This window comes from Ranitomeya variabilis, chromosome 5 (genome assembly GCF_051348905.1).
Source record: "Ranitomeya variabilis isolate aRanVar5 chromosome 5, aRanVar5.hap1, whole genome shotgun sequence".
In the NCBI taxonomy this organism is placed as follows: Eukaryota; Metazoa; Chordata; class Amphibia; order Anura; family Dendrobatidae; genus Ranitomeya; species Ranitomeya variabilis.
This window is the reverse complement of record NC_135236.1, coordinates 38,025,076-38,041,734: the sequence shown is the minus strand read 5'-3', so window position 1 is coordinate 38,041,734 and position 16,659 is coordinate 38,025,076. Positions and strand designations below refer to the sequence as shown.

The window sequence follows — 16,659 nt, the reverse complement described above, 5'->3', positions numbered from 1 at the left end:
TAATCTGAGTTCACACCTTTATCTTTCAGTGAGTCAGCCAAGATATTTTGCCCATGACAGAGTTCGTCAATAGAGATTCAGGTGAACTAAGTCCCAAAATTTCTCCAGGGCTCTCCCTCTGCATGCACTTTGCAAAAACATGAATAGCTAATCTTTGAGTTGGCTGTGATGGCCGAGTGGTTAAGGCGTTGGATTTGAAATCTAATGGGGTTTCCCTGCACAGGTTCAAATCCTGTTCACAGCGTATTGTTTTAACATGACAAAAACATTAGAATTTGTCAAAAACAGTAAAGCTATATTTATGTTGGTAAAATGGGCCAAATGATATGAAATGGGACAAGTATTCATATTCCAAAATTTGAGTCTCAAAATTGAAACTAAGCAGTATGAAAAATAAAAGAAACATTACTAGATGTTTCCCAGGACATTAATGGTAACATTCACTGATCTCTGGAAACTCTGATCAGAACTGTATTGGTTGCTAAAAATGCTCTACACCAAATTTTTTCAGCAATCAAATGTCAAATAACGTAAATAAACTCGTTACTAAAACACATCAGAGAACCAACAGTGATGGCATACATTTTTTATGATCGCATAGTTAAGACGATGGACTTAAAGTTCACATTCTGTATGAAATCATGTTCACAGTGCAGTGTTTTACCTTTAAAAAACTGGATTTTGCTTGTGAAAGTTTAATGAAAACAAAATATAGAAAAAGGTGGGATTGAGAAAAAAATCAAGAAGATTAATTCCTTGGCAGTGTGCAGTTTCTAACCACAATTGGGACCATGAGAAACATCTGGTGAACAACATCCCTGTAGTCCTCAATTTACAAACCAATTATCTCCTTCTACTTGTTAATCTGAGTTCATACCTTTCTCTTTCAGTGAGACAGCCAAGATATTTTGCCCATGACAGAGTTCGTCAATAGAGATTCAGGTGAACTAAGTCCCAAAATTTCTCCAAGGCTCTCCCTCTGCATGCACTTTGCAAAAACATGAATAGCTAATCTTTGAGTTGGCTGTGATGGCCGAGTGGTTAAGGCGCTGGACTTGAAATCCAATGGGGTTTCCCCGCACAGGTTCAAATCCTGTTCACAGCGTAGTGTTTTAACATGACAAAAACATTAGAATTTGTCAAAATCAGTAAAGCTATATTTATATTGGTAAAATGGGCCAAATGATATGAAATGGGACAAATATTCATATTCCAAAATTTGAGTCTCAAAATTGAAACTAAGCAGTATGAAAACTAAAAGAAACATTACTAGATGTTTCCCAGGACATTAATGGTATCATTCACTGATCCCTGGAAACTCTGATCAGAACTGTATTGGTTGCTAAAAATGCTCTACACCAAATTTTTTCAGCAATCAAATGTCAAATAACGTAAATAAACTCGTTACTAAAACACATCGGAGAACCAACAGTGATGGCATACATTTTTTATGATCACATAGTTAAGACGATGGACTTAAAGTTCACATTCTGTATGAAATCATGTTCACAGTGCAGTGTTTTACCTTTAAAAAATTGGATTTCACAGTGCAGTGTTTTACCTTTAAAAAATTGGATTTTGCTTGTGAAAGTTTAATGAAAACAAAATATAGAAAAAGGTGGGATTGAGAAAAAAATCAAGAAGATTAATTCCCTGGCAGTGTGCAATTTCCAACCACAATTGGGACCATGAGAAACATCTGGTGAACAACATCCCTGTAGTCCTCAATGTACAAACCAATTATCTCCTTCTACTTGTTAATCTGAGTTCACACCTTTATCTTTCAGTGAGTCAGCCAAGATATTTTGCCCATGACAGAGTTCGTCAATAGAGATTCAGGTGAACTAAGTCCCAAAATTTCTCCAGGGCTCTCCCTCTGCATGCACTTTGCAAAAACATGAATAGCTAATCTTTGAGTTGGCTGTGATGGCCGAGTGGTTAAGGCGCTGGACTTGAAATCCAATGGGGTTTCCCCGCACAGGTTCAAATCCTGTTCACAGCGTAGTGTTTTAACATGACAAAAACATTAGAATTTGTCAAAATCAGTAAAGCTATATTTATATTGGTAAAATGGGCCAAATGATATGAAATGGGACAAATATTCATATTCCAAAATTTGAGTCTCAAAATTGAAACTAAGCAGTATGAAAACTAAAAGAAACATTACTAGATGTTTCCCAGGACATTAATGGTATCATTCACTGATCCCTGGAAACTCTGATCAGAACTGTATTGGTTGCTAAAAATGCTCTACACCAAATTTTTTCAGCAATCAAATGTCAAATAACGTAAATAAACTCGTTACTAAAACACATCGGAGAACCAACAGTGATGGCATACATTTTTTATGATCACATAGTTAAGACGATGGACTTAAAGTTCACATTCTGTATGAAATCATGTTCACAGTGCAGTGTTTTACCTTTAAAAAATTGGATTTCACAGTGCAGTGTTTTACCTTTAAAAAATTGGATTTTGCTTGTGAAAGTTTAATGAAAACAAAATATAGAAAAAGGTGGGATTGAGAAAAAAATCAAGAAGATTAATTCCCTGGCAGTGTGCAATTTCCAACCACAATTGGGACCATGAGAAACATCTGGTGAACAACATCCCTGTAGTCCTCAATGTACAAACCAATTATCTCCTTCTACTTGTTAATCTGAGTTCACACCTTTATCTTTCAGTGAGTCAGCCAAGATATTTTGCCCATGACAGAGTTCGTCAATAGAGATTCAGGTGAACTAAGTCCCAAAATTTCTCCAGGGCTCTCCCTCTGCATGCACTTTGCAAAAACATGAATAGCTAATCTTTGAGTTGGCTGTGATGGCCGAGTGGTTAAGGCGTTGGATTTGAAATCTAATGGGGTTTCCCTGCACAGGTTCAAATCCTGTTCACAGCGTAGTGTTTTAACATGACAAAAACATTAGAATTTGTCAAAATCAGTAAAGCTATATTTATATTGGTAAAATGGGCCAAATGATATGAAATGGGACAAATATTCATATTCCAAAATTTGAGTCTCAAAATTGAAACTAAGCAGTATGAAAACTAAAAGAAACATTACTAGATGTTTCCCAGGACATTAATGGTATCATTCACTGATCCCTGGAAACTCTGATCAGAACTGTATTGGTTGCTAAAAATGCTCTACACCAAATTTTTTCAGCAATCAAATGTCAAATAACGTAAATAAACTCGTTACTAAAACACATCGGAGAACCAACAGTGATGGCATACATTTTTTATGATCACATAGTTAAGACGATGGACTTAAAGTTCACATTCTGTATGAAATCATGTTCACAGTGCAGTGTTTTACCTTTAAAAAATTGGATTTCACAGTGCAGTGTTTTACCTTTAAAAAATTGGATTTTGCTTGTGAAAGTTTAATGAAAACAAAATATAGAAAAAGGTGGGATTGAGAAAAAAATCAAGAAGATTAATTCCCTGGCAGTGTGCAATTTCCAACCACAATTGGGACCATGAGAAACATCTGGTGAACAACATCCCTGTAGTCCTCAATGTACAAACCAATTATCTCCTTCTACTTGTTAATCTGAGTTCACACCTTTATCTTTCAGTGAGTCAGCCAAGATATTTTGCCCATGACAGAGTTCGTCAATAGAGATTCAGGTGAACTAAGTCCCAAAATTTCTCCAGGGCTCTCCCTCTGCATGCACTTTGCAAAAACATGAATAGCTAATCTTTGAGTTGGCTGTGATGGCCGAGTGGTTAAGGCGTTGGATTTGAAATCTAATGGGGTTTCCCTGCACAGGTTCAAATCCTGTTCACAGCGTATTGTTTTAACATGACAAAAACATTAGAATTTGTCAAAAACAGTAAAGCTATATTTATGTTGGTAAAATGGGCCAAATGATATGCAATGGGACAAGTATTCATATTCCAAAATTTGAGTCTCAAAATTGAAACTAAGCAGTATGAAAAATAAAAGAAACATTACTAGATGTTTCCCAGGACATTAATGGTAACATTCACTGATCTCTGGAAACTCTGATCAGAACTGTATTGGTTGCTAAAAATGCTCTACACCAAATTTTTTCAGCAATCAAATGTCAAATAACGTTAATAAACTCGTTACTAAAACACATTGGAGAACCAACAGTGATGGCATACATTTTTTATGATCGCATAGTTAAGACGATGGACTTAAAGTTCACATTCTGTATGAAATCATGTTCACAGTGCAGTGTGTTACCTTTAAAAAATTGGATTTTGCTTGTGAAAGTTTAATGAAAACAAAATATAGAAAAAGGTGGGATTGAGAAAAAAATCAAGAAGATTAATTCCCTGGCAGTGTGCAATTTCCAACCACAATTGGGACCATGAGAAACATCTGGTGAACAACATCCCTGTAGTCCTCAATGTACAAACCAATTATCTCCTTCTACTTGTTAATCTGAGTTCACACCTTTATCTTTCAGTGAGTCAGCCAAGATATTTTGCCCATGACAGAGTTCGTCAATAGAGATTCAGGTGAACTAAGTCCCAAAATTTCTCCAGGGCTCTCCCTCTGCATGCACTTTGCAAAAACATGAATAGCTAATCTTTGAGTTGGCTGTGATGGCCGAGTGGTTAAGGCGTTGGATTTGAAATCTAATGGGGTTTCCCTGCACAGGTTCAAATCCTGTTCACAGCGTATTGTTTTAACATGACAAAAACATTAGAATTTGTCAAAAACAGTAAAGCTATATTTATGTTGGTAAAATGGGCCAAATGATATGAAATGGGACAAGTATTCATATTCCAAAATTTGAGTCTCAAAATTGAAACTAAGCAGTATGAAAAATAAAAGAAACATTACTAGATGTTTCCCAGGACATTAATGGTAACATTCACTGATCTCTGGAAACTCTGATCAGAACTGTATTGGTTGCTAAAAATGCTCTACACCAAATTTTTTCAGCAATCAAATGTCAAATAACGTTAATAAACTCGTTACTAAAACACATTGGAGAACCAACAGTGATGGCATACATTTTTTATGATCGCATAGTTAAGACGATGGACTTAAAGTTCACATTCTGTATGAAATCATGTTCACAGTGCAGTGTGTTACCTTTAAAAAATTGGATTTTGCTTGTGAAAGTTTAATGAAAACAAAATATAGAAAAAGGTGGGATTGAGAAAAAAATCAAGAAGATTAATTCCCTGGCAGTGTGCAATTTCCAACCACAATTGGGACCATGAGAAACATCTGGTGAACAACATCCCTGTAGTCCTCAATGTACAAACCAATTATCTCCTTCTACTTGTTAATCTGAGTTCACACCTTTATCTTTCAGTGAGTCAGCCAAGATATTTTGCCCATGACAGAGTTCGTCAATAGAGATTCAGGTGAACTAAGTCCCAAAATTTCTCCAGGGCTCTCCCTCTGCATGCACTTTGCAAAAACATGAATAGCTAATCTTTGAGTTGGCTGTGATGGCCGAGTGGTTAAGGCGTTGGATTTGAAATCTAATGGGGTTTCCCTGCACAGGTTCAAATCCTGTTCACAGCGTAGTGTTTTAACATGACAAAAACATTAGAATTTGTCAAAAACAGTAAAGCTATATTTATGTTGGTAAAATGGGCCAAATGATATGAAATGGGACAAGTATTCATATTCCAAAATTTGAGTCTCAAAATTGAAACTAAGCAGTATGAAAAATAAAAGAAACATTACTAGATGTTTCCCAGGACATTAATGGTATCATTCACTGATCTCTGGAAACTCTGATCAGAACTGTATTGGTTGCTAAAAATGCTCTACACCAAATTTTTTCAGCAATCAAATGTCAAATAACGTTAATAAACTCGTTACTAAAACACATCGGAGAACCAACAGTGATGGCATACATTTTTTATGATCGCATAGTTAAGACGATGGACTTAAAGTTCACATTCTGTATGAAATCATGTTCACAGTGCAGTGTTTTACCTTTAAAAAACTGGATTTTGCTTGTGAAAGTTTAATGAAAACAAAATATAGAAAAAGGTGGGATTGAGAAAAAAATCAAGAAGATTAATTCCTTGGCAGTGTGCAGTTTCTAACCACAATTGGGACCATGAGAAACATCTGGTGAACAACATCCCTGTAGTCCTCAATTTACAAACCAATTATCTCCTTCTACTTGTTAATCTGAGTTCATACCTTTCTCTTTCAGTGAGACAGCCAAGATATTTTGCCCATGACAGAGTTCGTCAATAGAGATTCAGGTGAACTAAGTCCCAAAATTTCTCCAAGGCTCTCCCTCTGCATGCACTTTGCAAAAACATGAATAGCTAATCTTTGAGTTGGCTGTGATGGCCGAGTGGTTAAGGCGCTGGACTTGAAATCCAATGGGGTTTCCCCGCACAGGTTCAAATCCTGTTCACAGCGTAGTGTTTTAACATGACAAAAACATTAGAATTTGTCAAAATCAGTAAAGCTATATTTATATTGGTAAAATGGGCCAAATGATATGAAATGGGACAAATATTCATATTCCAAAATTTGAGTCTCAAAATTGAAACTAAGCAGTATGAAAACTAAAAGAAACATTACTAGATGTTTCCCAGGACATTAATGGTATCATTCACTGATCCCTGGAAACTCTGATCAGAACTGTATTGGTTGCTAAAAATGCTCTACACCAAATTTTTTCAGCAATCAAATGTCAAATAACGTAAATAAACTCGTTACTAAAACACATCGGAGAACCAACAGTGATGGCATACATTTTTTATGATCACATAGTTAAGACGATGGACTTAAAGTTCACATTCTGTATGAAATCATGTTCACAGTGCAGTGTTTTACCTTTAAAAAATTGGATTTCACAGTGCAGTGTTTTACCTTTAAAAAATTGGATTTTGCTTGTGAAAGTTTAATGAAAACAAAATATAGAAAAAGGTGGGATTGAGAAAAAAATCAAGAAGATTAATTCCCTGGCAGTGTGCAATTTCCAACCACAATTGGGACCATGAGAAACATCTGGTGAACAACATCCCTGTAGTCCTCAATGTACAAACCAATTATCTCCTTCTACTTGTTAATCTGAGTTCACACCTTTATCTTTCAGTGAGTCAGCCAAGATATTTTGCCCATGACAGAGTTCGTCAATAGAGATTCAGGTGAACTAAGTCCCAAAATTTCTCCAGGGCTCTCCCTCTGCATGCACTTTGCAAAAACATGAATAGCTAATCTTTGAGTTGGCTGTGATGGCCGAGTGGTTAAGGCGTTGGATTTGAAATCTAATGGGGTTTCCCTGCACAGGTTCAAATCCTGTTCACAGCGTAGTGTTTTAACATGACAAAAACATTAGAATTTGTCAAAATCAGTAAAGCTATATTTATATTGGTAAAATGGGCCAAATGATATGAAATGGGACAAATATTCATATTCCAAAATTTGAGTCTCAAAATTGAAACTAAGCAGTATGAAAACTAAAAGAAACATTACTAGATGTTTCCCAGGACATTAATGGTATCATTCACTGATCCCTGGAAACTCTGATCAGAACTGTATTGGTTGCTAAAAATGCTCTACACCAAATTTTTTCAGCAATCAAATGTCAAATAACGTAAATAAACTCGTTACTAAAACACATCGGAGAACCAACAGTGATGGCATACATTTTTTATGATCACATAGTTAAGACGATGGACTTAAAGTTCACATTCTGTATGAAATCATGTTCACAGTGCAGTGTTTTACCTTTAAAAAATTGGATTTCACAGTGCAGTGTTTTACCTTTAAAAAATTGGATTTTGCTTGTGAAAGTTTAATGAAAACAAAATATAGAAAAAGGTGGGATTGAGAAAAAAATCAAGAAGATTAATTCCCTGGCAGTGTGCAATTTCCAACCACAATTGGGACCATGAGAAACATCTGGTGAACAACATCCCTGTAGTCCTCAATGTACAAACCAATTATCTCCTTCTACTTGTTAATCTGAGTTCACACCTTTATCTTTCAGTGAGTCAGCCAAGATATTTTGCCCATGACAGAGTTCGTCAATAGAGATTCAGGTGAACTAAGTCCCAAAATTTCTCCAGGGCTCTCCCTCTGCATGCACTTTGCAAAAACATGAATAGCTAATCTTTGAGTTGGCTGTGATGGCCGAGTGGTTAAGGCGTTGGATTTGAAATCTAATGGGGTTTCCCTGCACAGGTTCAAATCCTGTTCACAGCGTATTGTTTTAACATGACAAAAACATTAGAATTTGTCAAAAACAGTAAAGCTATATTTATGTTGGTAAAATGGGCCAAATGATATGAAATGGGACAAGTATTCATATTCCAAAATTTGAGTCTCAAAATTGAAACTAAGCAGTATGAAAAATAAAAGAAACATTACTAGATGTTTCCCAGGACATTAATGGTAACATTCACTGATCTCTGGAAACTCTGATCAGAACTGTATTGGTTGCTAAAAATGCTCTACACCAAATTTTTTCAGCAATCAAATGTCAAATAACGTTAATAAACTCGTTACTAAAACACATTGGAGAACCAACAGTGATGGCATACATTTTTTATGATCGCATAGTTAAGACGATGGACTTAAAGTTCACATTCTGTATGAAATCATGTTCACAGTGCAGTGTGTTACCTTTAAAAAATTGGATTTTGCTTGTGAAAGTTTAATGAAAACAAAATATAGAAAAAGGTGGGATTGAGAAAAAAATCAAGAAGATTAATTCCCTGGCAGTGTGCAATTTCCAACCACAATTGGGACCATGAGAAACATCTGGTGAACAACATCCCTGTAGTCCTCAATGTACAAACCAATTATCTCCTTCTACTTGTTAATCTGAGTTCACACCTTTATCTTTCAGTGAGTCAGCCAAGATATTTTGCCCATGACAGAGTTCGTCAATAGAGATTCAGGTGAACTAAGTCCCAAAATTTCTCCAGGGCTCTCCCTCTGCATGCACTTTGCAAAAACATGAATAGCTAATCTTTGAGTTGGCTGTGATGGCCGAGTGGTTAAGGCGTTGGATTTGAAATCTAATGGGGTTTCCCTGCACAGGTTCAAATCCTGTTCACAGCGTATTGTTTTAACATGACAAAAACATTAGAATTTGTCAAAAACAGTAAAGCTATATTTATGTTGGTAAAATGGGCCAAATGATATGAAATGGGACAAGTATTCATATTCCAAAATTTGAGTCTCAAAATTGAAACTAAGCAGTATGAAAAATAAAAGAAACATTACTAGATGTTTCCCAGGACATTAATGGTAACATTCACTGATCTCTGGAAACTCTGATCAGAACTGTATTGGTTGCTAAAAATGCTCTACACCAAATTTTTTCAGCAATCAAATGTCAAATAACGTTAATAAACTCGTTACTAAAACACATTGGAGAACCAACAGTGATGGCATACATTTTTTATGATCGCATAGTTAAGACGATGGACTTAAAGTTCACATTCTGTATGAAATCATGTTCACAGTGCAGTGTGTTACCTTTAAAAAATTGGATTTTGCTTGTGAAAGTTTAATGAAAACAAAATATAGAAAAAGGTGGGATTGAGAAAAAAATCAAGAAGATTAATTCCCTGGCAGTGTGCAATTTCCAACCACAATTGGGACCATGAGAAACATCTGGTGAACAACATCCCTGTAGTCCTCAATGTACAAACCAATTATCTCCTTCTACTTGTTAATCTGAGTTCACACCTTTATCTTTCAGTGAGTCAGCCAAGATATTTTGCCCATGACAGAGTTCGTCAATAGAGATTCAGGTGAACTAAGTCCCAAAATTTCTCCAGGGCTCTCCCTCTGCATGCACTTTGCAAAAACATGAATAGCTAATCTTTGAGTTGGCTGTGATGGCCGAGTGGTTAAGGCGTTGGATTTGAAATCTAATGGGGTTTCCCTGCACAGGTTCAAATCCTGTTCACAGCGTATTGTTTTAACATGACAAAAACATTAGAATTTGTCAAAAACAGTAAAGCTATATTTATGTTGGTAAAATGGGCCAAATGATATGAAATGGGACAAGTATTCATATTCCAAAATTTGAGTCTCAAAATTGAAACTAAGCAGTATGAAAAATAAAAGAAACATTACTAGATGTTTCCCAGGACATTAATGGTAACATTCACTGATCTCTGGAAACTCTGATCAGAACTGTATTGGTTGCTAAAAATGCTCTACACCAAATTTTTTCAGCAATCAAATGTCAAATAACGTTAATAAACTCGTTACTAAAACACATTGGAGAACCAACAGTGATGGCATACATTTTTTATGATCGCATAGTTAAGACGATGGACTTAAAGTTCACATTCTGTATGAAATCATGTTCACAGTGCAGTGTGTTACCTTTAAAAAATTGGATTTTGCTTGTGAAAGTTTAATGAAAACAAAATATAGAAAAAGGTGGGATTGAGAAAAAAATCAAGAAGATTAATTCCCTGGCAGTGTGCAATTTCCAACCACAATTGGGACCATGAGAAACATCTGGTGAACAACATCCCTGTAGTCCTCAATGTACAAACCAATTATCTCCTTCTACTTGTTAATCTGAGTTCACACCTTTATCTTTCAGTGAGTCAGCCAAGATATTTTGCCCATGACAGAGTTCGTCAATAGAGATTCAGGTGAACTAAGTCCCAAAATTTCTCCAGGGCTCTCCCTCTGCATGCACTTTGCAAAAACATGAATAGCTAATCTTTGAGTTGGCTGTGATGGCCGAGTGGTTAAGGCGTTGGATTTGAAATCTAATGGGGTTTCCCTGCACAGGTTCAAATCCTGTTCACAGCGTAGTGTTTTAACATGACAAAAACATTAGAATTTGTCAAAAACAGTAAAGCTATATTTATGTTGGTAAAATGGGCCAAATGATATGAAATGGGACAAGTATTCATATTCCAAAATTTGAGTCTCAAAATTGAAACTAAGCAGTATGAAAAATAAAAGAAACATTACTAGATGTTTCCCAGGACATTAATGGTATCATTCACTGATCTCTGGAAACTCTGATCAGAACTGTATTGGTTGCTAAAAATGCTCTACACCAAATTTTTTCAGCAATCAAATGTCAAATAACGTTAATAAACTCGTTACTAAAACACATCGGAGAACCAACAGTGATGGCATACATTTTTTATGATCGCATAGTTAAGACGATGGACTTAAAGTTCACATTCTGTATGAAATCATGTTCACAGTGCAGTGTTTTACCTTTAAAAAACTGGATTTTGCTTGTGAAAGTTTAATGAAAACAAAATATAGAAAAAGGTGGGATTGAGAAAAAAATCAAGAAGATTAATTCCTTGGCAGTGTGCAGTTTCTAACCACAATTGGGACCATGAGAAACATCTGGTGAACAACATCCCTGTAGTCCTCAATTTACAAACCAATTATCTCCTTCTACTTGTTAATCTGAGTTCATACCTTTCTCTTTCAGTGAGACAGCCAAGATATTTTGCCCATGACAGAGTTCGTCAATAGAGATTCAGGTGAACTAAGTCCCAAAATTTCTCCAAGGCTCTCCCTCTGCATGCACTTTGCAAAAACATGAATAGCTAATCTTTGAGTTGGCTGTGATGGCCGAGTGGTTAAGGCGCTGGACTTGAAATCCAATGGGGTTTCCCCGCACAGGTTCAAATCCTGTTCACAGCGTAGTGTTTTAACATGACAAAAACATTAGAATTTGTCAAAATCAGTAAAGCTATATTTATATTGGTAAAATGGGCCAAATGATATGAAATGGGACAAATATTCATATTCCAAAATTTGAGTCTCAAAATTGAAACTAAGCAGTATGAAAACTAAAAGAAACATTACTAGATGTTTCCCAGGACATTAATGGTATCATTCACTGATCCCTGGAAACTCTGATCAGAACTGTATTGGTTGCTAAAAATGCTCTACACCAAATTTTTTCAGCAATCAAATGTCAAATAACGTAAATAAACTCGTTACTAAAACACATCGGAGAACCAACAGTGATGGCATACATTTTTTATGATCACATAGTTAAGACGATGGACTTAAAGTTCACATTCTGTATGAAATCATGTTCACAGTGCAGTGTTTTACCTTTAAAAAATTGGATTTCACAGTGCAGTGTTTTACCTTTAAAAAATTGGATTTTGCTTGTGAAAGTTTAATGAAAACAAAATATAGAAAAAGGTGGGATTGAGAAAAAAATCAAGAAGATTAATTCCCTGGCAGTGTGCAATTTCCAACCACAATTGGGACCATGAGAAACATCTGGTGAACAACATCCCTGTAGTCCTCAATGTACAAACCAATTATCTCCTTCTACTTGTTAATCTGAGTTCACACCTTTATCTTTCAGTGAGTCAGCCAAGATATTTTGCCCATGACAGAGTTCGTCAATAGAGATTCAGGTGAACTAAGTCCCAAAATTTCTCCAGGGCTCTCCCTCTGCATGCACTTTGCAAAAACATGAATAGCTAATCTTTGAGTTGGCTGTGATGGCCGAGTGGTTAAGGCGCTGGACTTGAAATCCAATGGGGTTTCCCCGCACAGGTTCAAATCCTGTTCACAGCGTAGTGTTTTAACATGACAAAAACATTAGAATTTGTCAAAATCAGTAAAGCTATATTTATATTGGTAAAATGGGCCAAATGATATGAAATGGGACAAATATTCATATTCCAAAATTTGAGTCTCAAAATTGAAACTAAGCAGTATGAAAACTAAAAGAAACATTACTAGATGTTTCCCAGGACATTAATGGTATCATTCACTGATCCCTGGAAACTCTGATCAGAACTGTATTGGTTGCTAAAAATGCTCTACACCAAATTTTTTCAGCAATCAAATGTCAAATAACGTAAATAAACTCGTTACTAAAACACATCGGAGAACCAACAGTGATGGCATACATTTTTTATGATCACATAGTTAAGACGATGGACTTAAAGTTCACATTCTGTATGAAATCATGTTCACAGTGCAGTGTTTTACCTTTAAAAAATTGGATTTCACAGTGCAGTGTTTTACCTTTAAAAAATTGGATTTTGCTTGTGAAAGTTTAATGAAAACAAAATATAGAAAAAGGTGGGATTGAGAAAAAAATCAAGAAGATTAATTCCCTGGCAGTGTGCAATTTCCAACCACAATTGGGACCATGAGAAACATCTGGTGAACAACATCCCTGTAGTCCTCAATGTACAAACCAATTATCTCCTTCTACTTGTTAATCTGAGTTCACACCTTTATCTTTCAGTGAGTCAGCCAAGATATTTTGCCCATGACAGAGTTCGTCAATAGAGATTCAGGTGAACTAAGTCCCAAAATTTCTCCAGGGCTCTCCCTCTGCATGCACTTTGCAAAAACATGAATAGCTAATCTTTGAGTTGGCTGTGATGGCCGAGTGGTTAAGGCGTTGGATTTGAAATCTAATGGGGTTTCCCTGCACAGGTTCAAATCCTGTTCACAGCGTAGTGTTTTAACATGACAAAAACATTAGAATTTGTCAAAATCAGTAAAGCTATATTTATATTGGTAAAATGGGCCAAATGATATGAAATGGGACAAATATTCATATTCCAAAATTTGAGTCTCAAAATTGAAACTAAGCAGTATGAAAACTAAAAGAAACATTACTAGATGTTTCCCAGGACATTAATGGTATCATTCACTGATCCCTGGAAACTCTGATCAGAACTGTATTGGTTGCTAAAAATGCTCTACACCAAATTTTTTCAGCAATCAAATGTCAAATAACGTAAATAAACTCGTTACTAAAACACATCGGAGAACCAACAGTGATGGCATACATTTTTTATGATCACATAGTTAAGACGATGGACTTAAAGTTCACATTCTGTATGAAATCATGTTCACAGTGCAGTGTTTTACCTTTAAAAAATTGGATTTCACAGTGCAGTGTTTTACCTTTAAAAAATTGGATTTTGCTTGTGAAAGTTTAATGAAAACAAAATATAGAAAAAGGTGGGATTGAGAAAAAAATCAAGAAGATTAATTCCCTGGCAGTGTGCAATTTCCAACCACAATTGGGACCATGAGAAACATCTGGTGAACAACATCCCTGTAGTCCTCAATGTACAAACCAATTATCTCCTTCTACTTGTTAATCTGAGTTCACACCTTTATCTTTCAGTGAGTCAGCCAAGATATTTTGCCCATGACAGAGTTCGTCAATAGAGATTCAGGTGAACTAAGTCCCAAAATTTCTCCAGGGCTCTCCCTCTGCATGCACTTTGCAAAAACATGAATAGCTAATCTTTGAGTTGGCTGTGATGGCCGAGTGGTTAAGGCGTTGGATTTGAAATCTAATGGGGTTTCCCTGCACAGGTTCAAATCCTGTTCACAGCGTATTGTTTTAACATGACAAAAACATTAGAATTTGTCAAAAACAGTAAAGCTATATTTATGTTGGTAAAATGGGCCAAATGATATGAAATGGGACAAGTATTCATATTCCAAAATTTGAGTCTCAAAATTGAAACTAAGCAGTATGAAAAATAAAAGAAACATTACTAGATGTTTCCCAGGACATTAATGGTAACATTCACTGATCTCTGGAAACTCTGATCAGAACTGTATTGGTTGCTAAAAATGCTCTACACCAAATTTTTTCAGCAATCAAATGTCAAATAACGTTAATAAACTCGTTACTAAAACACATTGGAGAACCAACAGTGATGGCATACATTTTTTATGATCGCATAGTTAAGACGATGGACTTAAAGTTCACATTCTGTATGAAATCATGTTCACAGTGCAGTGTGTTACCTTTAAAAAATTGGATTTTGCTTGTGAAAGTTTAATGAAAACAAAATATAGAAAAAGGTGGGATTGAGAAAAAAATCAAGAAGATTAATTCCCTGGCAGTGTGCAATTTCCAACCACAATTGGGACCATGAGAAACATCTGGTGAACAACATCCCTGTAGTCCTCAATGTACAAACCAATTATCTCCTTCTACTTGTTAATCTGAGTTCACACCTTTATCTTTCAGTGAGTCAGCCAAGATATTTTGCCCATGACAGAGTTCGTCAATAGAGATTCAGGTGAACTAAGTCCCAAAATTTCTCCAGGGCTCTCCCTCTGCATGCACTTTGCAAAAACATGAATAGCTAATCTTTGAGTTGGCTGTGATGGCCGAGTGGTTAAGGCGTTGGATTTGAAATCTAATGGGGTTTCCCTGCACAGGTTCAAATCCTGTTCACAGCGTAGTGTTTTAACATGACAAAAACATTAGAATTTGTCAAAAACAGTAAAGCTATATTTATGTTGGTAAAATGGGCCAAATGATATGAAATGGGACAAGTATTCATATTCCAAAATTTGAGTCTCAAAATTGAAACTAAGCAGTATGAAAAATAAAAGAAACATTACTAGATGTTTCCCAGGACATTAATGGTATCATTCACTGATCTCTGGAAACTCTGATCAGAACTGTATTGGTTGCTAAAAATGCTCTACACCAAATTTTTTCAGCAATCAAATGTCAAATAACGTTAATAAACTCGTTACTAAAACACATTGGAGAACCAACAGTGATGGCATACATTTTTTATGATCGCATAGTTAAGACGATGGACTTAAAGTTCACATTCTGTATGAAATCATGTTCACAGTGCAGTGTTTTACCTTTAAAAAATTGGATTTTGCTTGTGAAAGTTTAATGAAAACAAAATATAGAAAAAGGTGGGATTAAGAAAAAAATCAAGAAGATTAATTCCTTGGCAGTGTGCAGTTTCTAACCACAATTGGGACCATGAGAAACATCTGGTGAACAACATCCCTGTAGTCCTCAATTTACAAACCAATTATCTCCTTCTACTTGTTAATCTGAGTTCATACCTTTCTCTTTCAGTGAGACAGCCAAGATATTTTGCCCATGACAGAGTTCGTCAATAGAGATTCAGGTGAACTAAGTCCCAAAATTTCTCCAAGGCTCTCCCTCTGCATGCACTTTGCAAAAACATGAATGGCTAATCTTTGAGTTGGCTGTGATGGCCGAGTGGTTAAGGCGTTGGACTTGAAATCCAATGGGGTTTCCCCGCACAGGTTCAAATCCTGTTCACAGCGTAGTGTTTTAACATGACAAAAACATTAGAATTTGTCAAAAACAGTAAAGCTATATTTATGTTGGTAAAATGGGCCAAATGATATGAAATGGGACAAGTATTCATATTCCAAAATTTGAGTCTCAAAATTGAAACTAAGCAGTATGAAAAATAAAAGAAACATTACTAGATGTTTCCCAGGACATTAATGGTATCATTCACTGATCTCTGGAAACTCTGATCAGAACTGTATTGGTTGCTAAAAATGCTCTACACCAAATTTTTTCAGCAATCAAATGTCAAATAACATTAATAAACTCGTTACTAAAACACATTGGAGAACCAACAGTGATGGCATACATTTTTTATGATCGCATAGTTAAGACGATGGACTTAAAGTTCACATTCTGTATGAAATCATGTTCACAGTGCAGTGTGTTACCTTTAAAAAATTGGATTTTGCTTGTGAAAGTTTAATGAAAACAAAATATAGAAAAAGGTGGGATTGAGAAAAAAATCAAGAAGATTAATTCCCTGGCAGTGTGCAATTTCCAACCACAATTGGGACCATGAGAAACATCTGGTGAACAACATCCCTGTAGTCCTCAATGTACAAACCAATTATCTCCTTCTACTTGTTAATCTGAGTTC

At 35.7% G+C, this 16,659-nt stretch overlaps 19 non-coding genes across 19 annotated transcripts; all 19 read left to right on the top strand.

Moving 5' to 3' along the window:
- Positions 1-162: 162 nt before the first annotated feature.
- On the top strand, positions 163-244 carry TRNAS-UGA (transfer RNA serine (anticodon UGA)). The gene has a single exon. It is a non-coding gene; the product is annotated as a tRNA-Ser (tRNA).
- Positions 245-1,023: 779 nt separating this feature from the next.
- TRNAS-UGA (transfer RNA serine (anticodon UGA)) lies at positions 1,024-1,105 on the top strand. Its single transcript has one exon. It is a non-coding gene; the product is annotated as a tRNA-Ser (tRNA).
- Positions 1,106-1,920: 815 nt separating this feature from the next.
- Positions 1,921-2,002, top strand: TRNAS-UGA (transfer RNA serine (anticodon UGA)). The gene has a single exon. It is a non-coding gene; the product is annotated as a tRNA-Ser (tRNA).
- Positions 2,003-2,817: 815 nt separating this feature from the next.
- Positions 2,818-2,899, top strand: TRNAS-UGA (transfer RNA serine (anticodon UGA)). Its single transcript has one exon. It is a non-coding gene; the product is annotated as a tRNA-Ser (tRNA).
- Positions 2,900-3,714: 815 nt separating this feature from the next.
- On the top strand, positions 3,715-3,796 carry TRNAS-UGA (transfer RNA serine (anticodon UGA)). The gene has a single exon. It is a non-coding gene; the product is annotated as a tRNA-Ser (tRNA).
- A 779-nt stretch (positions 3,797-4,575) lies between these two features.
- TRNAS-UGA (transfer RNA serine (anticodon UGA)) lies at positions 4,576-4,657 on the top strand. Its single transcript has one exon. It is a non-coding gene; the product is annotated as a tRNA-Ser (tRNA).
- Positions 4,658-5,436: 779 nt separating this feature from the next.
- On the top strand, positions 5,437-5,518 carry TRNAS-UGA (transfer RNA serine (anticodon UGA)). The gene has a single exon. It is a non-coding gene; the product is annotated as a tRNA-Ser (tRNA).
- Positions 5,519-6,297: 779 nt separating this feature from the next.
- On the top strand, positions 6,298-6,379 carry TRNAS-UGA (transfer RNA serine (anticodon UGA)). The gene has a single exon. It is a non-coding gene; the product is annotated as a tRNA-Ser (tRNA).
- Positions 6,380-7,194: 815 nt separating this feature from the next.
- Positions 7,195-7,276, top strand: TRNAS-UGA (transfer RNA serine (anticodon UGA)). Its single transcript has one exon. It is a non-coding gene; the product is annotated as a tRNA-Ser (tRNA).
- Positions 7,277-8,091: 815 nt separating this feature from the next.
- TRNAS-UGA (transfer RNA serine (anticodon UGA)) lies at positions 8,092-8,173 on the top strand. Its single transcript has one exon. It is a non-coding gene; the product is annotated as a tRNA-Ser (tRNA).
- A 779-nt stretch (positions 8,174-8,952) lies between these two features.
- Positions 8,953-9,034, top strand: TRNAS-UGA (transfer RNA serine (anticodon UGA)). The gene has a single exon. It is a non-coding gene; the product is annotated as a tRNA-Ser (tRNA).
- A 779-nt stretch (positions 9,035-9,813) lies between these two features.
- TRNAS-UGA (transfer RNA serine (anticodon UGA)) lies at positions 9,814-9,895 on the top strand. Its single transcript has one exon. It is a non-coding gene; the product is annotated as a tRNA-Ser (tRNA).
- A 779-nt stretch (positions 9,896-10,674) lies between these two features.
- TRNAS-UGA (transfer RNA serine (anticodon UGA)) lies at positions 10,675-10,756 on the top strand. The gene has a single exon. It is a non-coding gene; the product is annotated as a tRNA-Ser (tRNA).
- A 779-nt stretch (positions 10,757-11,535) lies between these two features.
- TRNAS-UGA (transfer RNA serine (anticodon UGA)) lies at positions 11,536-11,617 on the top strand. Its single transcript has one exon. It is a non-coding gene; the product is annotated as a tRNA-Ser (tRNA).
- An 815-nt stretch (positions 11,618-12,432) lies between these two features.
- On the top strand, positions 12,433-12,514 carry TRNAS-UGA (transfer RNA serine (anticodon UGA)). The gene has a single exon. It is a non-coding gene; the product is annotated as a tRNA-Ser (tRNA).
- An 815-nt stretch (positions 12,515-13,329) lies between these two features.
- TRNAS-UGA (transfer RNA serine (anticodon UGA)) lies at positions 13,330-13,411 on the top strand. Its single transcript has one exon. It is a non-coding gene; the product is annotated as a tRNA-Ser (tRNA).
- Positions 13,412-14,226: 815 nt separating this feature from the next.
- TRNAS-UGA (transfer RNA serine (anticodon UGA)) lies at positions 14,227-14,308 on the top strand. The gene has a single exon. It is a non-coding gene; the product is annotated as a tRNA-Ser (tRNA).
- A 779-nt stretch (positions 14,309-15,087) lies between these two features.
- Positions 15,088-15,169, top strand: TRNAS-UGA (transfer RNA serine (anticodon UGA)). Its single transcript has one exon. It is a non-coding gene; the product is annotated as a tRNA-Ser (tRNA).
- Positions 15,170-15,948: 779 nt separating this feature from the next.
- On the top strand, positions 15,949-16,030 carry TRNAS-UGA (transfer RNA serine (anticodon UGA)). Its single transcript has one exon. It is a non-coding gene; the product is annotated as a tRNA-Ser (tRNA).
- The last annotated feature ends 629 nt before the right edge of the window (positions 16,031-16,659 follow it).